The sequence below is a fragment of the Protopterus annectens genome, chromosome 9.part0 (assembly GCF_019279795.1).
Source record: "Protopterus annectens isolate FY-2018-M chromosome 9.part0, PAN1.0, whole genome shotgun sequence".
NCBI lineage: Eukaryota > Metazoa > Chordata > Ceratodontiformes > Protopteridae > Protopterus > Protopterus annectens.
The window spans coordinates 1,928,234,785-1,928,258,934 of NC_056743.1; the positions used below are offsets into that span (position 1 = coordinate 1,928,234,785).

Here is a 24,150-nt window from a genome sequence, read left to right on the forward strand (position 1 = left end):
CAGAAACTAGGCAAAAAATCTTACTCAAACAAAGCGTGGGCCACTTGGTGAGTCACAAAAACCCTCACAGACCATCTTAGTTATAGACAATTAAGGAATGATACTAAAAAATCTGTTACGTCAGATAAAAAAAAAAAACACTATTGCCACCTACAACAGAAACACCAAAATAAACAACAAAATTGCTGGGCAGGTCTAAATAAACTTCTCTACCCAGGACAATTCTCCACCCCCAACCCCTCCAATTCTAACACTAAATCACCTGCAGAAGTCACCAATTCCTTTAATAACTTCTTTACTGAAACCATCCACCAACTAGCTAATAAATTATTCCCCAGTGGACCTACTCCAACTGCCACTACATCCGGTACCCAAAACAACTTCAACCGGTCTCAACCTCATTTATTCAAAAACTAATTAGTAAACTAAAACCAACCACCCTAGCCACAGATCTCCTCCCTGCAGAGTACGTACAAAAAGCAGTACCAAAAACAACTTTAAACTTCAACCAGTCTCAACCTCATTTATTCAAAAACTAATTAGTAAACTAAAACCAACCACCCTAGCCGCAGACCTCCTCCCTGCAGAGTACTTACAAAAAGGAGCTGATGCGGTAGCCTACCCAATATCCATTCTGATAAACAGAAATACATCGGAAGCTACCATTCCCACTATCTGGGAGATTTCCCATTTTATTTCGCTCCATAAGGGAGGCAGTTCCACAGTCCTCTCAAATTTTAGACCCATAGCTATCCTGTCTCCACTAGCCAAAATCATGGAAAAATGTATCCATAGACAACTGTTGACCTATCGTCTAGCGAACAATCTTCTGACAAACTCTCAACATGGCTTTAGACCAAACCATAGTACCACCACTACCATACTCTCCTTTACAAATGTCATAAACCAAAACCGAAACAGTGATAAACTTTCCTCAGCCATCTTCCTAGACCTTTCCAAGGCTTTCGACATGGTAAACCACCAACTGTTTTTGCAAACCTTAGAATCTAATTCCCTACATACCCCAGACCATACAGTGGTTTAAATCATATCTGAATTGTAGACAGCAGAAAGTACTTTGGAAAAATAACTTATCTACCCTTCTACCCATTGCACTCGGAGTTCCCCAAGGATCCATCTTAGGACCCCTCCTATTCTCCTTATTCATTAATGACTTGCACAAGGTAATACCACATGCTACCTGCATTCCGTATGCCAACTACACGACCCTAATATGTTCTGCCACATCCCCTGAAGAGCTATTGGCCTTATCCCAAAATACTTTTAATGCAGTTGAAAATTGTCTCCTCTACCGCCGTCTTATACTAAATCCCAAAAAAACTAAACTGCTGCTGTTGTCTCTCTCACAGGTCCCCTACTCTAACCTTCTCGATTAAATCAAGCAATGGCACTATTACCTCACCAGATCCCTCTACTAAGCTCCTAGGTGTAATACTTGACAATAACCTGATGTTTGACTTTCATATCAACCATACAGTTAATAAAAAACAGGGTGCTCTATACAGGATCAAACCCTTCTCAACTCCCCTAGCCAGAACTACTCTTGCTCGCACACATCTACTCTCTACACATCTCTATGCCAATTCTCTGTTCACAAACTTGAGCAAAACTGACCTGAACAAGTACATTGTCTGCTATAATCATATTGCCAGATTTGCCAATACCTCTGCCCAAAAAACTCACCATTGCCTTAACCTAAAACTACTAGGACGGCTTAATCTACTCCTGGTCAACCAACTAGTTATTGCCCACAAGATCCTCTACCAGCCACAACACACACCTGATTTTAAAAGTCTCATCACCCCCTACTAGAACCTCAAACCTCTCACATCCTCCAACAAAATGTTAGCTCTCACTCAAAGCTAACAACTCAGCTGGGGAAGCTATGTTTACCAACTCTGTTGGTAAAACATGGAATTTTCTTCCTGCAGACCTCAGAACCTCATTAGCCCTACTAAAAAAAATCTTATTCAATACTTCAAAAAACGCTGGCAATGCCCTTGCTCCACCTCTGACTAATTTTTACCCCCTTCTACTGTGTACCCTTAGATGTCTCCCTAGCCTTTCTCATTAGTGTCTAGCCAAATAAATCTGAAACAATTGTCTGAATAAGTATGGACTACTTCCTCTCTGTATGGAGCTTTTCTCCCAGGGCCTCCGCTGAAAATGGAACTATAACCAGTTGGACTATCCCGGTCAACAAATGTAAAATAAATTGATAATAAATAAAATCATTTTCTTGCACAATTAAACATGCTGCCAGTACAGGTATACTCCATATGAACTACAAGAGTAAGCAATTCTGGGCACACCGTGGGTTCTGCAAAGACCATTCTTGGCAAACATCAAAGACTGAAGCAATACTAATTTCAAGAACTTTAACATTACCTGGACTCCAGAATGGGATCCATTCCTCTCATGGTAATAGAAACCTTAAGCATGTGGAGAAATTAAAAAATGAGGATTTGTGTACTGCTACAGAAGCCAACGGTGTCAAAGTTGAAAATACAGTGACATAGAATTGTCACAGCTACTACTGTTGCAAAAAATAGACTATGAAAACTGAAAGTCAAGCATTCTTGAAATAAATTGTGTCTCCAAATAAAGCTATACAGCAGAAAGAACTGACCCAAAAGGAATGCCAGATGTCCACAGACAGCAGATCTATTAAACATACTTGTAAATCAGGAAGACCACTGAAGAAAATTGCCAAGTATTTGGACTGTTTGAGGGGGTAATGACAAAGGCTGAAAGCTGCACACTTACTAAATTTGAACAAAAAGCACTGGTTGATGTAAAAGAAGCCATTACATGCTTAGCGTAAAGTTAATGATGTATTTTAAACTGTGTAACACAGTGCATTCTAACTCACAGAATGTACAAAAAGCAGATCTATCTTGTAACTAGAAAAAGGGTCTATACTACAAAGCAAGTTCATGGAGCCAAGACAGTGTTTCTGGGATACAGAGCTGACAGAAGAAACCTTGGTAGGAAGGAGAGATGTACACTTCGTGATTAGATTTTATTACAAAAGTTTAAATTATCCATGTTATCATATTTTTATGTTTTGTTAATTGTACTGACTAAATGAGTCAGGGCACATTTTCAGTGAAGCCCTAAGGAGAAAAGCTCCACACAAACAAACTTGATATATGTATACAATACAGGCAAGTACAATGTAGGACAATAAGCCACTATCTAAATTATAAAAATAATATATACTATACACAAGTCCAACAAAATGCAACATAACTAACAGTACATATTATGCAATACAAACAAGCACAATGTAGAACAATGAACCACGGCACGAATTGCAAACTGAAGTACAAAAATACAATATAAAATACAAATAAGCATAATGGATTACAATGAACCTCCACAGATTAGAAAATGACTATACGGTATGAATCAGTTCAACAAACTATAATGTGATTATTATAATCTAGCAAAAACTCAAGGCAGACAACTTATGAGAGTACAAAGCATAGAAGATCAGTTAATATCAATGGTGCATTAAAATCAGCACTAGAGCAATGAACATGAGGAAGAAAGGACACTGCGTTAAACTGCATAATATGCAAAAATCAGCACTAGAGCAATGAACATGAGGAAGAAAGGACACCCGAGTTAAACTGCATAATATGAAAAAATCAGCACTAGAGCAATGAACATGAGGAAGAAAGGACACAGAGTTAAACTGCATAACATGCAAATAGAACAAGTTCCTTTACGTACTACACAGGCCCAATCCAATTCGCAGAAATAAGCAGTGTTCTGAGTTACACAGCCATGAAGGTTTTGGAGCCACATTCAAATGTGGTAATCAGTAGGAAGGGCCTATGCCAATAGGCCCATACCGCAGCTCAATGTGCCATAGGACAGTTGTGTAGTACATGTGCACATATGTTTGTTCTTAGCAGCTGTACCAAAAAATGTAAAAGTGTTGATAACGCCACATTTTTTGGTGTGCAATGACCTGCAGATTTCAGTGCTGGGTGAGCAGGGTACAGTGAGGCAGGCTCATCGTACCCAGATTGCTAAAGTAGGTAAACGGAGCTGTGTGTGTGTGTCTCTGTGTGTGTGTGTGTGTGTGTGTGTGTGTGTGTGTGTGTGTGTGTGTGTATATATATATATATATATATATATATATATATATATATATATATATATATATGTATATATATATATATATATATATATATATGTATATGGATTCCTATTACAAGAACGAAAGTTCACTACTTCAAACTTGTAACAGGAAGCCTCACTTCTGCGAAAGTTCACTTTAACGAAAGTGAACTTTTGCGTAAGTGCACTTCACCGAAAACACTGCAGCAGAGTGGAGGACATAAAAAACAAGCTATGTCCTCCACTATGGTACGATAGTCACGGACCTTAGGGTTAGGGCACGGGTTTGGGTAAGGGGATAGTTAGTAAAGCTATCCCCTTGCCCTAACCCTAAGGTTCGTGACTATCGCACCATAGTGGAGGACATTGCTATGTCCTTCACTGCACTGCAGTCATCACGGACCTTAGGGTTAGGGCACGGGTCATGGTAAGGGGATAGCCCTACTGGCTATCCCCTTACTATGACCTGTGCCCTAACCCTAAGGTCCATGAGTACTGCACATAATTTCAGTACAACACCCGTTCGTTGTACTGAACTTTGTGTAAGTGCACTTTCGATTAAGTGCACTTTCGCTGCAGTGAGCATTCCATGCACTATTTCGAATTAGTGAAAATTCGATCTAGTGTATGGAACCCATATATATTATATACATATACATATACACAGAATGAAATATACATACATGTGTGTGTGTGTATATGCAAGTGTCAGTCTGTATGTTTATTCGTGGTGGTGGAAGGAGAAGGATGTGCTTGTATGGTCTGGTAGGGTGTTCAGAGAAATGCATAACCATTTCAACCACTAGCTTCAAACTAATGCAAATTTCCACTTAATGAGATGTTGTTCCACTGGGACTGTGCACAACTATAAATCACTAAATATCAGAATAGTGCAAAATAGTGGAACATGACCTACTGTGTGCAGTACAACCTGACTAACTTTGTGCACTGTAACGTGCTCCACAATGCCCCTCAGTGAGAATCCCACCTTAAACAACAGTCTAGTTGAGAGTATAAATATGGCAATCTGGTAGATGAGGGAGGACTTTATAAACTGATATTTATAATCCTTGGTAATCCAATCCTGAACTTAATAAATATGTGATTTAGGAAACAATAGTAGGTGTAGCTTTATCTTCAAAGTGGTGAAAAAAAAAACAAACTGAAAGAAACAAATAAAAGTGATACAAATGAGAGAAAAATCCAGATCTTCAGATAATGTGAACATATTCAACATATATGCGACTTATGGAGGCAATGGAGAATCCTGCAGACATGATTTAAATGCCAGATGAAATGCCACCAGCAATTTGGAGGAACACACAAGACTGCAGAACAAAAAAGGGTGAAAAAACTCCTGTAGAACTCAGTAATGTATAGTGAGTAAGGAAAATGTTCTGGAATTTAGTGAGGATTTTATTATTTCTGATGTTACTTAACAGTTTGCTCCACACATTAGCTATGAATTATGGAAGCTGGCATCTCCATATGGTTGCAACATCTACTTAACTTTATGAGGTGTGTTTCATAGGATAAAAGGTTTCCTTCTAGAGAGTAAAAGGTAAGAAAGAATTTTATAGGGACGAGCTTGGAAGGCAGAGACAAAAAAGTACAGTTTTGTACCTACCATAAATGTAGATGTCCGAACTGGATAGCATCTGCAGTCATAACAACTGGGTTGTCCTGTCGTCAGGCAGCCCTTCAGTCGGCCGGATTCCAAAGTCCGGGTCCGGCTTCGGCTGATGTCGCACTTCACCCGACGTCATCTCTGTTGGTCTTCGGGTATAAAAGCATCAGCCGACGCCATTTTCCTCAGTGTTTCTTGCCCCAGATGCCAGTAGCCCTCTTGAAGGCTAAAATTTGGATAGATGCCAATGTTTCCAAAAGATAGAGGTAAACACAAAAATAAGCATGTATGTACATATATACAAACAAATACACCATAAAGACTCCCCACCAGCTAGCTATTAGGAGGGTAAACACCCTAGGAGTACCACAGCAGAGAAGGAGGGAGGGTAATCCTGACTGCAGATGCTATCCAGTTCGGACATCTACATTTATGGTAGGTACAAAACTGTACTATGTCCTTCATGGATGCATCTGCAGTCATAACAACTGGGTAGAATACCATAGCCAACTAGGGAGGAGGATAAAAGTAGATTATGGTGTGTTTAGGATCCCTTGCAGTACAGCAGTGGCAAACCCTGCTCGGGATCTGGAATATAGAGGCAAATTATAATGCTTGGCAAATGTATGCACGGAGGTCCAAGTAGCCGCCTCAATAATGTCTTGGTTGCCACTCCTCGTAAGAAGGCTGTGGTAGTGGCTGTTGCCCTTGTAGAATGAGGTCTTATGTTCTGTGGAATTGGTTTTCCATGGAAGGAGTAACAGAATCGTATGCAATTTCCTATCCATTTGGAGATTGTCTGTTTGGAAATAGCTTTTCCTTCCCTTCCTGTTGCATAGGCTACAAAAAGTTGGTCAGTCTTTCTGCTATTTTTGTTCTGTCCAAGTAGTAGCGTAGCTGTCTATGTACATCCAAGGTATGCAGTATTCTTTCCCTCTGTTTTGTGGGTTGGGAAAGAAGGTAGGTAGGTGGATTGCCTGGTTTAAAGACACTCTGGATACCACCTTAGGCATAAATGTAGGATTAGTCCTCATGGACACTCTATCTTGGTGGAAGATTAGGAAGGGTTGCACTGCCATTAAGGCCTGTAGTTCTGAAACCCTCCTTGCTGAAGTAATTGCCAGTAGGAAAGCAGTTTTCCATGACAGGTGTTGTAGGTCTGCTGTTGCTGCTGGTTCAAAGGGTGATAGTGTCAACTTTTCTAGCACAAAGTTTAAGTCCCAAGCTGGTAATGGTGGTTTCCTTGGAGGTTTTACATTCTTGATTCCTCTGAGGAACTGCCTGAGCAAAGGGTGCGAAAAACAGGTGGATCAAAGCTGTATTCTGCTGAAATAGCTGATGCATGTATCTTGATGGAGGAGTAGGACAGGCCTGAATGAAGAAGTTCGCCAGATACTCCAGAATGTTAGGCATATCTATGTTTGACACATCTTTTCCTCTTTCCGTACTCCAAATGACAAACCTTTTCCATTTTCCAGCATAGTTCCTTCTTGTAGAAGGTCTGCGTGCTTCAAGAATAATGTCTTTAACTCTTTGGGAAAGTTCTGGATTAGCTGCTGCTATGTGATGTTCCATGCAGTCAGTTGCAACGTTTTTTAGGTTTGGATGTATGATGCTGTAGTTGTTCTGAGTTAACATCAAAGGCATCAGGGTATTGGCCACATATTGTTCGAGACATGCTCCTCAGCAGTGGGTACCAGTGTTGTCTTGGCCAGTTTGGAGCTATCAGGATTATCCTTGGACGTTCTTCCTTGATTTTTAGTAGTACTTTGTGTATCAAGGGAAGAGGTGGGAATGCATATGCTGTTAGGCCTTTCCAGCTGAAGGAGAGCGAATCCACTTTCCATGCTAGTGGGTGGAATGTCCTTGTGCAGAATTTTTGAGCTGGTGATTGAGAGGTGATGCGAATAGATCTATCTGAGGCATTCCCCATTTCTTTGAGATGGTCTTGAAGATGTCCGGTGCAGCTTCCATTCGTGGGCATCCGATGTGGTTCTTCTTAATATGTCTGCTAGAGTATTTTCTTTTCCCGGTACAAATATTGCCTGTAACTGGATGTTGTAGCTGAGTGCCAGGGTCCACAGCTCCAAAGTCATTCTGCATAGGGGTATGAATGAGTGCCTCCCTGTTTGTTGATGTACCACATGACTGTGGTGTTGTCTGTCCTTATCATCAACTGGCCCTCTTGGAGAAATGGTTTGAACTTTTGGATTGCCAGTTTTACTGCCAGCATTTCTTTTAGGTTGATGTGCAGGTGAAGTTGATCCTGTGTCCACAATCCTTGCACGCATTTGTCCAGCATGTGGGCCCCCCATCCTAGGTCTGAAGCGTCTGTTGTGATGGTCTGGCTTGCTTGACATCTGCGAAAGGGTAGGCCTGGGTTTGACTGACATGCCTGAGCCCACCATAGGAACTCCTGCTTTAAGCATGGAATTAGTGGGATTTCTGTTTCTAGGCTGTGTCTGTGTTGGGACCATAAATTCTTTAGGTACCACTGTAGTTTTCTCATATGTAGTCTGGCAAATGGGACCAAGATTATGCATGATGCCATGAAGCCCAAGGCCTGCAGTACTTTTCTTGCTGTTAACTTGTTCAGTTTTGTTAGTGCCAAGAAGTAAAGAGGGAGTTCTTTTGTTTTTCTGTAGTCAGGAATGCCATTTGTTTTACTGTGTCCAATTCCGCGCCCAAGAATGTCCTTGTTTGGGATGGTATCAGCCTTGACTTTTGTAAATTGACTGTGTATCCCAGTGCTTGTAGCAAGTAAATGACCCTTTGTAAATCTGTTGTCAGCTTGCTTTTGTTGTCCCCTTGTAGCAGGCAGTCGTCCAGGTATGGGTAAATTTGAATTCCCTGTAGTCTGCAATGGGCGATTACTGATGCCAGGCATTTTGTGAATACTCTGGGCGCAGTAGATAAGCCAAAGGGCAATGCTGAGAATTGATAGTGCTCTGATCCTGCAAGAAATCTGAGGTATCTTCTGCAGATTGGTCGAATGGGGACGTGCAGGTATGCCTCCTTGAGATCTAGAGTTACCAGCTAAGACTCCTTGCCCAGCATGGGAAGAAGTTGCTGTAGGGTCAGCATTTTGAATTTTGGGACAATGATGTATGTATTTAAGGTGGACAGGTCGAGAATTGGTCTCCAACTTTTTTCCTTTCTTGGAACTAGGAATAGTCTGGAGTAGAACCCGTTTCCTTGCTCTGCTGTTGGCACTCTTTCCACAGCTCTCATGTTTGCTAACTCCATTATCTGTTGTAGTGCCTCTGTTTTTTGATTTGGAGGTAGATTTGGCATTCCTCTTTTGGCTGGTAAAGTGTGGAAGTGAAACCGGTAACCTTGATCTATGGTTTGTAAAATCCACTTGTCTTTTGTTATGTAGTGCCAGTTCTTTGAAAATAAGGTTAACTTTCCGCCTAGAGGAGCTGCTATTTGTTCCCTGGTAGGCGGATTTAGGGTTAAGTCACTGTGGTTGTGCTGATGTAGTGGCAGTGGTTGTGTCTGTGCCTCTGTTGTTACCTTGCCACTGTCGTCCTCTGTAGGCACCTCCTCTGGATTGGTTTCTGCCTCTGGAACGTCTATTCCTGCCCCTTTGAAATTTTGTGGAGTCAGGAAAGGACCAATTTTGGCAGGCCAGTTCCTGCTAAACCTTGGGGTTGAACCTGCAAGAAATCTTTAACCGTTTGAACAGATTTTGCCTTTTCTTCCATTTTCTTCATAACCTGCTGGGCAGGTGTACCAAACAAACTTGTCTTATCCATAGGAGCATCTAGCAACTTAGCTTTAACATGATCCGGTAAAGCTTGCTCCTTTAGCCATGCATGCCTTCTTATCACTGTGCCAGTCATGGCTGATCTAAATGAAGCCTCCAGTGCATCATAGCCACATTTTAAGGAATGGTTGCTAACCTTGTTGTATGTTATTTACCATTTCTAATACATATTTCTTATCAAGAGATTCATCAGTGGTTAGTTTTTAGTTAACTGATCAAGCATAAACTCTTGGTATTGTATCATGTGAAACTGACAGTTTAAAGCTCTAGCTGAGAGAGTAGCTGAAGTGTAGACCTTTTTACCCCATCTGTCTAATGACCTTGCTTCCCTTTCAGAAGGAATAGGGTTTTAGCTGTGGTCGCTACTGCCTTGGGACCCTGGGATATAGTTTTGGGGTCTGCAAGTGGGGCCTTGTAAAGGTGGTGATGAGTATCTGGCACCCTGTAAAATCTGTCTGGTTTGGCAGGGGCTGGGGTAAAGAATCTGGAGCGGAGCAGACATCATTGAAAGCATCATCCACCACAGAGAGAACAGGAGGTATAGCTAAGGGCCTGTGCTGTGGGAGGTGCAGAAAGGTCCTAAGTCTTTTCTGGAGTCTGAAAAATCCTGTTGCTGCCATTGGAACTGCTCTCGCATGGCATGTAAGGTTTCCCCAAAGGAGAATTCTTCTGGTGGGGAAGCAGCTGGAATGGATTCTTCAGCATCAGAATCTTCAAAATTGGAGAAAGGAGCCTCTGGCTGGTCAGTTATGTCTGATTCGTCAGCAGAATCATCAGAGGACACTGGCTCAGGGGGCTCTGCCCTAGGTCTCTTCTCTGGGGGCTGAGGCCCTGTCTGGGTGAGATTGAGATCCTCTAATTAATGAAATTAAATCTTCTGCCAAAGTAAGCATTTGAGAACTAGAAGAGGGCCTGGTTGTGGGGGGTTTAACAGGCACTGTCTTAGTAGTCTTGGCAGCTTTAGCCCTGGCGAAGGCCTTAATGGACATGGCTGCTGGAGGCCTAGCAGCACCACGTGCTGGGGTAGAGACATCCAAGGGAATGGTGTCTGATAAGTCAGTGGCAACCACCGTAGTGGATAAAATTTCTGAGGCCGATTCAAGAGTGGTAGCAGGGGCCTCAGTTGTAGAGATAGGTTCAGCTGTACTTTGATCAGTTTTCTCGGTTTCGCCGAAACCGAGACACTCGATTTGCTTAACCATGGTTTCGGCGAAACCGCGGACCGCGAGTGTCGGTCTTTATCTTTGCGTTTTGGCAGATTGGGTAGTCGGAGGATCCGACGGCATAATGTACGCAAAATCAGAACCGAAAAACTGTTCTGCAAACTCCGACCGACGCCTAAGCGTTCGTCGGTTGAAAGAAGCACAGGCGAACAGGCTGCTACGTCGTGGGCTGGGCCTAAACAAGGCAGACAATAAGAGTGGAAATCTTTATGAGGTATTTGTTTCCCACAGGTTAAACAATTATTAACTTTTTCTGACATCGGCTGAGGCAAGAAAGAGTCCCCAACCGGGTACTTAGCTTTAGAAGTCTTCGAAGTAGTATTCGGTAGAAGTAATCTCTGGATCCGACCGACCGGCACTTGCGAACAGCTTCTGCTTCGGGCGCCACGCAGCAAGAAAGACTGAGGAAAATGGCGTCGGCTGATGCTTTTATACCCGAAGACCAACAGAGATGACGTCGGGTGAAGTGCGACATCAGCCGAAGCCGGACCCGGACTTTGGAATCCGGCCGACTGAAGGGCTGCCTGACGACAGGACAACCCAGTTGTTATGACTGCAGATGCATCCATGAAGGACATCAAGCAAACTGCAACAAGTAAAAAAAAGTACACATTTCAAATTTCTGTACAAGTTACAATGAAGAATCTTACACAGGACAAAAACTAGTGAGTAAAGGTGTGGTGGGATTACAGCCAGAAAGACTGGAAAAGCAGATACTGGTGAGCAAAGATCTGAAATGCTAGCATATGCACACAGACAAATAGAAACGAAAGTTCCAGTTGCAATACTGGATCTTATGTGACTGGCAAATAAAAAACAGTATGTGGATTATGGAAAAGTTACTGACAAAAATTAGTTGGCAATAAAGAAAATAGAAGAGAAAGGCTAGCACAATGGTGCAGAGTACAGATTCCCACCTATAGCCCAAGTAACCAGGGTTTGATTAGTGACCACAGAACTGGAGGAGCTAGGCAGGGATGGGGGAGGACTGAAGTGGCATGGCCCTCTCTTCTCTGTTGGGGGGGGCACTGGGCATGTGCCAACTCCCCGATGGACACTGGGAGCTCACAGCTCAAACGTCAGGAGCAAGGCAAGGTTGCCTGGGCAAAATGCACCTTGTTCAGTGAGGAGACAGCCTCTGCTATTAGTCCCCTGCAAGCTTTCCCCCTTACATTTTTCTGGATGCATACATTATGGCTATTGAAACAAGGCAGAAAGCCTAAAACCACTCCTCCTGGCTGTCTGAATGACAAGTCTCCTTTCCTGGTCAAATCTCTCCGTGGTGATGGGGAATGAGTGGGCCAATTGGCTATGGTGGGGGATGATTACGGACATACAGCAAGGGCAAAGAATGAAAAAAAAATACCAGAAACACTGGGGAAAGGAAAGGGGACATCCAGCATTAATGTATAGGCAATATCAATGCCCTCTGCTCAAATCCTTCTGTAAATGAATGAAGGAGAAGATATGGGAGACAACTGGAAAGAAGAACCACTTTTTTGCCATTCAGAGAATGCCAGGGATAACACAGAGTAGGAGAAAGTGTCAAAAGGGGTAGTGGCATCTAAATAATGTGATTTATTATTTAAGCAGGAATGAAACAAGTGGCAAGAAAGGAAGCAGAAATCTAATAATAATAATAATATTAATAAAAACAACAACAACGATAAAAAGGACTTGACATTGATAACAGATCAGGAAAGTAAGAGACAGCGACACAACTACCATACATAAAAAGCATATGAACAAGATACAATCTGAGAAGATTAGACTAGAATGTGGAAACAGAAAAGATTAGTAGTAAAAGGACAACTGACAGAAATTCTGGAGTCTGAAGGACAAGACGGGGTGGAGGAGGGGGTATGTCATTGCTGAGATGATTAATCACCATAGGTTACTCTGTTTTTTGGTTGTGAAGTTATTCAATATTCGTAATGTTAAAGATAAACGTTGACATGGAAAACACACAGTACAAGAAAGAGTAATACTAATTCAAAGTTATATACAGCCGTTTACTCCACACATTGCAACAGCATGGATCCCACACCCACGACTCTCATCCTTCCAGTCACCAGCAGATAGTTTCATAGTATAGTACTAGGCTATCTGCCCTGCGGCATTTGTAAGCCTAGCCATAGTGATGTGGCTTTTGCCACCTCATGAAATGGTACAAAAATGTACAGAATAAATCTAGAATACTGTGCCTCTGTCTAGTAGTGACACAATGAAGGTCCCCTTATATAATAGAATTAGTTTACTGTGCCCCTGTCTAGCAGTGACACAGATGTGACCCCTGGGGTAAACTTACGATCTCCCATCCACTCATCAAGATTTCTCTTGAAGAGAGTCAGTGAGGGGCTCTGCCTAACATGAACTGGGATCTTGTTCCAAAGCATGGGAAGCCTCTGGGTTATGAATCTATCCCTCCAGCATGTCCTATTCATACTTGTACCGAGGTTTAAGTCTTTAGCTCTCGTGGTCCTGATGGATTTGGATTTTTTTGAGGTGGAGCATGTCCATCAGAACCTGATTGGACATGGCCTTGTACGTCAGGCAGAGATCACCTCTGAGCAGGCGGTATGCTACTGAATAGAGCTGAAGTTTCTTTAGTCTGGCAGAATAAGACATATGTTGGAGACCCTTGATCCTTTTGGTGAGGTACTTTTGTGGTCTCTCCAGCTGTTGCAAATGCCGGGTGAGGTACATACCAAATGGGGCATTGTACTCAATCATGGGTCTGATGAGGGAGGAATATAAGGGTACAATGACATCCTTGGATCTGGATGTGAATCCCTTCATGATGAGGTGTGCAAGGTAGAATGTTTTTCTAACCACTTTGGCAATGTGGGTGTCAAATGAGAGGTGGCTGTCTACTTGGGTCCCTAGGTCTCTGATTACTTTTTCCGTACTCAGTGGGTTGCTGTCTATGTGATAATCTGTGGGTACTTTGTTTTTTCCAAAAGGGATGACTATACATTTTTTGGCATTTAGTTTAAGGCCGTGACTACGGCACCAGTTGTCCGTTTCAGTGAGGCCTTTTCTAGGATGTGTGTGTCTGCTGGTGTATCGACTATGGCGCCTAGTTTGCAGTCATCTGCGAACTTTGTCAGCCACAGCCCTCCCATGTTTGCTTTAACATCTGAGAAATAAATGCCGAACAAGAGGGGTCCCAGGACAGATCCCTGTGGGACACCACTTGTGACTGGCTTTGAGTCTGACATTGCTCCAGCGATTTTAACTTTATGGGTTCTGTCCTTTAGCCAGTTTGCAACCCATCTAGTGACATAAGGGTTTACTTTTAAGCTGTTTAGCTTATCTATGATGCCTGAGTGGGGTATTGTGTCGAAGGCCTTAGCCAAGTCCAGGTATGCTGTATGGACTGCTTTGCCCTCATCAATGGCTCTAGTGACGGTTTCGAAAAAGTCAACCAGGTTTAAAAGGCAGGATCTGCCCTTTACAAAGCCTAACTGGGTGGGGTCAAGTGTCTGTAGGTCCCCTTTGTCTCTGTTTATGAGTTCCATAATGATTCTTTCCATAGCTTTGCAGACCAGGCTAGTTAAGCTTATGGGGCGGTAGTTTCCAGGGTCTGTAGAGGCACCCCCCTTGTGGAGTGGGACCACTGTTGCTGTACGCCAGTGTTCAGGTACATATCCAGTAAGGCTAAGGTTAAATAGTATTTTATGTGTGGGTTTAGCTCCTCTTGGAGTTCACGTAACACGCACCCGGATACCGTCAGGTCCCATTGATGCTGTGTTTTTGCTTTGTTTAGGCGGTTCTCACTTGGACATCTGAGATGACAGGAGATTACATTCAGCTGGGATAAGTATTTCTTCTTTTGGGGTGAGGAGGGGAGAAATTTGCACTGAACCTGTCAGCCAGAATGTTGGCAATATCTGTGGGTTCAGTGTATTATTTGTTGCTGTGAACCAACTCTGAGCATATCAGAGGGTTTCCGCCCAGGTTTCTAACATAGCTGAAGAAGGCTTTGTGGTTATCTTTAGTGTCCTTAGCGATTTTTCTCTCAAAGTTTGCCTTGGATGTTTTATGAGAGAATGTAGTTTTCTGCTAATGTTGATCAGAGATGTTTTCCTTCATGGGATTTCTCTCTGACGTGCAGTAGCTTCCTTCTTTGTTATACAATTTGTTTATGGCTGAGGTCCACCAGACAGGACGCTTACATTTGGTGGAGAGGGACTTGGATTTGTTTGGGATTGCATGATCCATGCATTCTTGGAGATGTCCATAGAAAGCATTTGTGAAGGATTCGCATTATGGGATGTGGTATCCACTGGCACAGTGGGCTTAAAGGATACCATCTCAGTCTTAAGAAGAGTGAAGTCTGCTTCTGAGAAGTTTTTCACTGTGGTCTTTTGTGCTGAGGGTGGAGGTGGGATATGTATATCCAGGGTGATTAGTTTGTGGTCAGATCTCACTAGTGAGGGTATACTTCGTGTGGAGCATTTTGTCCCCATGTTTGTGATGATCAGGTCTAGTATATTATCTCCCCTAGTGGGAGAGGTGACTAGTTGTTCCAGTGCATTTGAATTTATGAATTCCAGGAACCTTTGGGCTAGGGTATTAGGGCTAGAATAATGTACCCAATCTATGTTTGGGTAGTTGAAGTCTCCCAGTATGATGATATTTTGTGATACATTCATATCCTCCAATGTCTTCAGGAAGGCTGAGTGGGGTTCTTGAGATTGGGAGGGTGGGGTCTGTAACATGCTACCAGTTGTATAGCAGTTTTGCCTATGGTTAGTTGCATCTGTATGGTCTCTGATGCTTCATGTGTTGCTACTAACCTGGAGGTGTGGGTGTCCTTTATGAATATGGACACTCCCCCTCCCTTTGTGGTTCGGCCCGGGTTTTGAGGCCGAAAAGCATGATACGAGGTATAGCCTGGTAGCGCTGGGGTGCTCTCAGGAGCCTTGAACCAGGTTTCAGTTACTGCACAGACGTCGATGTCCTCCATGCTGAGGAGTGCATCAAGTGCCTGCATCTTGAGATTTAGACTTCTGGCGTTGAGCAGCATTACCCTTAGTTTTTTTCCATTTTTGTTTTCTAAGGAGGTGGGTTTGTCTTTTGAGCCTTGCCTAAAAAGGCACTATGGGGGTGGCAAGAGCCTTTCTCTCTAAACAGAAGGACACCACCAACTGTGTTTCACAGCACCAGGACATGATCCTTCCTCTCTAACCAGAAGGACACTACCAAATGCGTTTCACAATGCCAGCAGGTGGGCCTTCCTCTCTAACCAGAAGGACACTACCAACTGCATTTCACAGTACCAGGAGTTGAGCCTTCCTATCTAACCAGAAGGACACTACCAACTGTGTTTCACAACGCCAGCAGGTGGGACTTCCTCTCAAAAACATAAGGTTACTGCGAACTGTGTTTCATAGCACCAGGAGATGGCCTTCCTCATTAAACCAGAAGGACATTACCAACTGCATTTCACAGCACCAGGAGTTCAGCCTTCCTATCTAACCAGAAAGACACTACCAAATGCGTTTCACAGCACCAGGACATGAGCCTTCCTCTCTAAACAGAAGGATACTACCAACTGTGTTTCACAATGCCAGCAGGTGGGACTTCCTCTCTAAACATAAGGTTACTACCAACTGTGTTTCACAACTTTAAGGCAAGGTGAGGATAAATGAAAATGGTTAGTTCACAAGGTTGGTGAGGTCAAGGCTTGAGGTTAGAGTTCAGAGATTAAAACAAATTAAAAAATTACCTAATGAAGAACTGAATTAAATCAACTAAAATGTAAAGAAAAAAAGAAGTTATGTACTCACCATAATGTTCCATCCGAGTAGTTCTACTTCATTTGTCTTCAACCTGTGGGCACCGGATCCGTATCGGATCCGAGCTGGCAATTTCACTAGCATCTGCTCTGAGCTCCAAGCTCCTCCCCGTACCCATAATACACCTCCACTACCTTCCAACTCCCAGATCGAGTTTGCTGCCACTTATACTGATAACCCGACCTGAAAAAACACCTTACGCACCTAAAACTTTAGCCAAACAGGCTGTCCATATGGTAAGGCCAGGGGGAAAGAGGGAGGGAAGGCTGAAGACAAATAAAGAAGAACTACTCAGATGGAACATTATGGTGAGTACATAACTTCTTTATCTGAAGTAGTTTACTTCATTTGATCTTCAACCTGTGGGACAGAGTCCCCAGCTACTAAATACCTGGGTGGCCCTCATGGGAGGATATTCCTGAGCACCGCGGAGCAAAGGATGCTCTCCTTCGGGAAATCAAATCCAATTTACAGTGAGAAATAATATCTATATATAAATGTAATTGTAACAAACTTTACCTTCATCTAAAAGCAAATACACCACAAAGGCTGTAGAATATAGTGAAGGAAAGAGAAGTTCTAGAAAAAAGGGGGATGGTGGGTGGGTAACCCGGACTGCAACAGTGAATACACTCGAAGTGTACACAACTGTACTATGTTCTTCATGTTTCACTGTTGCAGTCATTACATTTGGGTAGAATCCCAAAGATATGGATGGGAAGATGGAGCTAAATAGCATTAGGAGCAGCTATAAGGCCCTGCAGAACTGCAGTGGCAAAGCCTGCCCTGGACTTGGAGAAGAGAGGCAAATGATAATGCTTTGTAAATGTATGAACAGAGCTCCAAGTAGCAGCTTCTAGAATGTCTTTGGTTGTAGATGCAGCCCTGGTGGAATGTGACCTGATTTCCTTGGGCACCAGATTACCATGATGCAAGTAGCAGAAACAAATGCAGTGACTTATCCACTTTGAAATAGTCTGCTTTGAAATAGCCCTCCCCTCTGATCCTGCAGCAAATGCCACCAGTAGTTGCACAGACTTTCTTAGAGATTTGGTCCTGTTTAAGTAGAATCTTAATTATCTGTGTATGTCCAAGGAATGCAGAATCCGTTCCCCCTTGTTCTGCGGATTTGGGTAAAACGTTAGCAGGTGAATAGTTTGGTTAAGAGCCACACTGGATACCACCTTAGGCATAAAGGAAGGATTGGTCCTGAGGGACACCCTGTCCGGATGAAATGTAATGAAAGGCTCCACAGCCATGAGGGCCTGTAGTTCTGAAACCCTTCTAGCTGAAGTGATTTCCAGAAGGAAAGCTGTTTTCTAAGATAAAAGCTTTATATCCGCAGTAGCTGCTTGTTCAAAAGGAGCAGGGTGAGCTTTTCCAGCACAAAATTGAGGTTCCATGCAGGAGTTGGTGATCTTCTGGGAGGCCTTAAATTTTTGGCCCCTCTAAGATACTGTTTTAGCAGAGGATGAGAAAAGATGGGAGGCTCTGTGTTGTAATGAGCCGAGATGGCAGAGGCATGGATTTTTATTGATTAAAAAGATAGGCCCTTGTCAAGCATCTCAGTCAAGTATTGTAAAATCTGAGGAATATTTGGCTTTGCTGTGTCCGTTCCTTGTGCTTGGTTCCAAGTACAGACGCTCTTCCATTTACCAGCATAAGATTTTCTAGTACTGGGCCTTCTGGCTTCCAAAATGACATCTATCACAGATTTACTGAGAGGTGTTGTTTGAATAATTACATGATCAGCCACACTGCCAGGTTCAGAGTTTGGAGCTGATTGTACAGAATTTGATTGCTCTGCTGAGACAGTAGATGGGGTATTTGAGGCAAGTACCAAGGAGGGAGTTGAGACATATTCCTTTGGGTACCAGTGCTGGCGAGGCCAGTCCGGGGCAATTAGGATCATTTTTGTTTTTTCCTGTCTGACTTTTAGTAAGACCTTGGGGAGAAGAGGCTGAGGAGGAAAGGCGTACACTGACAGGTTTTTCCAACTGAAGGAAAAGGCATCCACTTTCCATGCTTGTCTGTGATAAGTCCTTGTGCAGAATTTGTCCAGTTGATAATTTTGGGGAGAGGCAAATAGATGTATGTCTGGTCTCCCCCATTTCTCTGTTGTCATGCTGAAGACTTGTGGGTCCATAATATTTCTGCTTAGATCGTCTGCCAGAGTATTTTGTTTTCCTGGCAGGAACTGAGCTTGAAGATGTACTTGGTAAGTCAGGGCTGTGTCCCACAATGCCATGGCTAGTCTGCAAAGGGGATAGGAATGTGCACTCCCCTGCTTGTTTATGTACCACATAACTGTGGTGTTGTCCCGTCTTTATCAATAGTTGTCCTGGATGAAGTAAATCCTTGAAGGCTGTCAGGGCATTCTGAACAGCTAACATCTTCTGGTTGATATGCAGACGCATTTGTTTTGTGCTCCATATGCCCTGAATGCATCTCCCTGCCAGGTGGGCTCCCCAAGCATAGTCTGATGCATCTGTAGTTAGGGTTTGGGAGGCAGGGGGTAGAGTGAAAGACCGTCCCATGTTCTGGTGACATGTCTCTGCCCATCAAAGAAACTCCTGTTGTAGGCAGGGAATGAGAGGAATCATTAGTTCCAGACTGTGACAATGTTGACTTCATAAACTTTTTAGATACCACTGTAGTTTCCTCATATGCAGTCTTGCATATGGAATTAGTAGACTGCATGATGCCATGAACCCCAAAGCCTGCAGAATTTGTCTTGCAGTTAATTGGGTTTTTGTTGCCATCTGTTTGAAGTATATAGTCAGTTGCCTTTGTTTGTCTGGCATAAGGCAAGCATCTGGGCAGGTGTATTCAAGCTTGCACCCAGGAATGTAATTTTTTTGAGAGGGTACCAGTTATGATTTCTTTTCATTTATTGTGTACCCTAGGCATGTTAGAAGCCTTTTTACAAATGCCAGATGTTGAAGAAGAATGTCCTTGTTTTCTGCTTGAATAAGACAAGTCGTCCAAGTAAGGATAGATTTGTATGCTTCTTTGTCTGCAAAATGCAATTACTGGTGCCAGGCATTTTGTAAAGACCCTGGGCGCAGTAGATAAGCCAAAGGGCAGTGCAGAGAATCGGTAATGCATAAAACCCGCCTTGAAACGGAAGCATCTTCTGCACAATTCCCTTATTGGGATATGCAGGTATGCCTCTTAAGTCTAGAGTCACTAACCAAGCATTCTTGCCCAGCATGGGCAGAAGCTGTTGCAAAGTCAGCATTTTGAATTTTGGGATGTCCAAGAATGTGTTAAAAATTGATAAATCCAGTATTGGACGCCAGGCATTGCCTTTTCTGGGTACCAGGAACAGTCTTGAATAGAACCCTTGCCCTTTTTCCTGTTCTGGTACTGGTTGAATAGCCCCCATATCCATGAGGGACATAACTTGTTTCTGTGCCTCTGCCCATTGATTCTGTGGCAGATCTGGCCAACCGTTTGGAATTGGCAAGGTATGGAAATGAAATCTGTACTCTTGGGATACTATGTTTAATACCCTCATGTCCTGGATTATTAACTGCCAATTTTGAGCATGAAGTGCTAATTTTCCCCCTAAGGGGGCTGCCAAAAGATAAGTGCTTGGTGATGGCAGAGGGAAGTCATTGAGACTGCTTACTGTAGGTTTGTTCTTTGTTTCCTCCAGATTTGGAGGTAGAGGCACCCCATTGCTTTGACCTGTAAGAACCCTGTGATTGGTATCTAGAACCTTTTGAGTGCCTGGATGTGCCTTGTGAGGCTCTGTTGGACACAGGAAAGGACCAATTTTTTGTAGGCCAGTGTCTACACTTGTAAGAAATATTTTACAGTTTGCATAGATTTAGCTTCGTCTTCCATTTTCTTTAAAACCTCTTCTGCCTTATTAGCAGAGTATCATGCTGTAAAGGTGCATTCAACAATTTAGCTTTAACATGATCAGGCAGATTTTGCTCCTTGAGACGGGCATGCCTTCTAATCAAAGATCCAGTAACTGCGGCCCTGCAAGAGGCCTCCAAGGAATCAAAACCACATTGCAAAGTATGCTTTCCAACCTGCTCTGCTGCATGCAGTAATTCCTGTAATTCTTTATTTTCCACACATTCAGAAATCAACATCATTTTCCGTTTCAATAATCATAACATGCTGTTGATATTTAAGCATATGAAACTGTCAGTTTAAGGCCCTAATTGCCAAGGTTGCAGATGTATAAACCTTCTTTCCTCATCTATCTGGCACCCTGGAATCTCTATCAGAGGGGGTAGGATTCTTGGATGTAGAGGCCTTTACAAGATCTACAAGATTTATTGTAAGATAGTTTCAGGGTGAGCAGCAGGATTTTTGAATAAAAATTTGTGGGAATCAGGAACCCCGTAATATCTTTCTGGCTTACTAGGAGCCGGAGGTAGGGAATCATGAGCCAAGCTTGATTCCGAAAACACATCAACAATGTCTAATACTAGAGATACAGCCAAAGGCCTATGCAGAGAAAGTAGAAGGAAATCCCTAAGCCTCTTTTTTGATTCCGAGAAATACTGACTCTTCCAATGAAAATGTTCCCTTAAAGTATGCAAGGTTTCTCCAAAAGAATAATCTTCAGGAGGAGATGCAGATGGGATGGATTCTTCTGCATCTGAATCCTCATAGAGTGGTATAGAAAATTCCTGATCAGAAGAGGGATCAGGAGAAATAAAAACCTGATCTGAAGATTCATAATCAGTGTCTTGCCTAGGCCTCATATCAGGAGGGGGTTGGGAACCCCTGATCAAGGTAATTAAGTCTTATTTTGATCATCTGTTTTTTAGGTACACAGGCCTGAGCAAGTGGCTCATGCTTCCTTTTTTTTTTTTTAGCCTTAGAAGTTGTTTTTGAAGCTGGCGTCGGTTTTATATAGAAATGTTGAAGCCTGAAAACACCCTCAGAAGCCGGTGCCTGCTCAGCGGCTCCGGACCCATCCGAGGGAGAGACATCCACGGGTACAATACTCTGAGAATCTCACGGCATGCCAGACTCCGCATGGGTCTCTGTAGAGGCCTGCTACTCAAAAGTAGCGGGTATCAGGGACTGCGAAAGCACCTCACTGAGTACTGGCGAACCGGCGACTGGCGTAGGAGAAGCTTCGTCGTCGGTTTTGGACCTCAACGGTCTGTCTCTGTCCTTTTCTTTGCATTTTTTGTGAACGCCGGTAGTCGGATTGCTATCCGACGGCATTTCAAGGTAATTAAATCTGTTTCCAAAATATTTTGGAGCAAAGATATACCGACGCTTAATAGTGCGTTGGTTAAATCTAGCACAAAACCGACAGCAAGGCACATTATGATCTGGGCCTAGGCAAGGAATACAGTACAAATGAAAATCCTTATGAGGTACTTGCTTCCCACAAGTAATGTAATTATTAACTTTTACTGACATCGGTAAGGAGCAAGAAAAAGTTTCCCCAATGGGGTACTTAGCTTTAATTGAAGACTTCGGTTCTGAAACTCGAATGTGAAAATTTCAGGAGTCGGCCGACCAGCACTTGCGAACTGCTTCTGCTTTGAGCACCGTGCGGCAAGAAAGACTGAAGAAAATGGCGTCGGCTGCATGTTTTATACCCCTGATGACCTGACGTCATGGAAGAGGAGACCGCAACTGACGCAGGACCCAAGACTTTGATATTCAGGCCGATTGAGGGAAACCTGCCAGCAGATTACCCAAATGTAATGACTGCATCAGTGAAACACGAAGAACATCCCTGTCCTTATGGAAAATCATGTATGGAATTTTAACAGACAACGTTTGCAGTTCTGAAACCCTCTTAGCAGAGGTAATAGCACCAGAAACGCTGTTTTCCAAGACAAAAACTCAAGATCCGTGGTTGCTGCAGGTTTAAATGGCGGAGCGACCAATGCTGGCAAACCATACTAAGGTCCCATGGGGGAACAGGATCTTTGACCGGAGGACATAATAGGAAAGTACCTTTAATAAAAGCTTTACACAGTCTGGAAGAGGCTAGAGAAGCAGAATTCTCGTCCACATGAAAATGAGAGATGGCAGCTAGTTGAACTTTGATAGTAGAAGAGCTAGCTCCTTGTTGAAAAATATTTGCTAGAAAATCGAGAATAGCTGAAACAGGAGCCGTGAAAGGGTTTAAACTCCTTTGAGAAGCCCAAAAGGAAAAACGTTTCCATTTGCTATGATAAACCTTCCTGGTGGAAGACTTATGAGCTGTCACCAGAATAGACCTGACTAAAGAAGACAATCCAGGAGTCCTAGCAATTAGGGGAACTGGAGCAGCCAAGCTATGACCTTCAAACTGTCCAGAATCGGATAAGGAACCCCCAAGGGGTGTGAAATGAGATCCTTGAATGGGATCCAAGATCCAAGGTGGAGCCAAAAGAAAAGACCAAAGGAAGAGAAACCATACCTAGCAAGGCCAAAATGGGGCAATGAGGATCACTTTGCTCCCCAGTCGGCAAGCTTTCTGTAGAAAGCTCGGAATAAGGGGTACAGGAGGATAAGCATACAGAAGATCGGGAGGCCAAGCATGGACTAGAGCGTCTTTGGGGGATTCCCCCGGCTGGGGGGTTCTGAGTGAAAAACTTGATGCACTTCGTGTTGGAAGGAGATGCAAAGAGATCACTGCAAGGCTGACCCCACTCCAGAAAGATCTGCTCCAATACTGAAGGATTCAGAGACCACTCGTAAGGCATCAGTATAGTCAGACTTAACCTGTCCGCTAGAATGTTGGACCGTCCCCGGAATGTGCATTGCTGTTAGAAAGCGACCGGTGGAGATCACCCGTTCCCAAACTCTCACAGCCTCGTGACAAAGTGGGTAAGATCTGGTCCCTCCCTGTTTGTTGACATACCAGACCACTGAACTGTTTTCTGATTGAATTGCAATGGTTCCCAGAGGAAGGCATGAAGGGCCTGCAATGCCAAAAAGACCGCCCTCATCTCCAGAATGTTTATATGCAAAGTGGTCTCGATAGGGGACCACAGCCCTTGGAATGCCCCCCCCCCACCCAAGTTGGTCACTGTGGCTTGGACAGGGGCTAGGACAAAAGGTCGTCCCTCCAGAATTTCTGGAGAATGCATCCACCAAAGAGGGAACGACCTGCAGACTCAACTGAGGTGTACTGGATGCGACAACAGAAGATCCAACAGGGACCATTGCACCGCTAGAGTCCACTGTATTACTCATGTGTAACTAGGCACATGGAAGAAGCATTATGGTCACTGCCATAGAACCTAGGGCTCTCAAAACCGATTCTGCAGAGGGAATGTGAGAATGGTAGATGAAGGTAACATGCATACTTCAGTTTCAAACTCTCTCCATGGTCAGGAAGATTTTTGACTGTAGTGTGTCTGTCTGTGCCCCTATGTAGTCTATCACCTGGACAGGATTCAGAAGAGATTTGGATGCGTTGATTGTAATCCCTAAGTGGGATGCAAGCTTTAGGAAATTATCCCTGGTGCAGTAAAGTAGACACTTGGTGGGAGCAGTAAGGAGCCAATTGTCCAGGTAAGGGTAGACCTGAATCCCCTGAAGCCTCAGGTGAGCCGCTATTACTGCCATCACTTTGGTGAACACCCTGGGGGC

The 24,150-nt window shown here is 43.4% G+C and overlaps 1 protein-coding gene across 2 annotated transcripts in view; it reads right to left on the bottom strand.

Annotated features, from left to right (window-relative positions):
* STX10 (syntaxin 10) overlaps positions 1 to 24,150 on the bottom strand; it is a 610,467-nt gene that overhangs the window by 380,161 nt on the left and 206,156 nt on the right. The gene's annotated exons all lie outside the window — the stretch shown is intronic.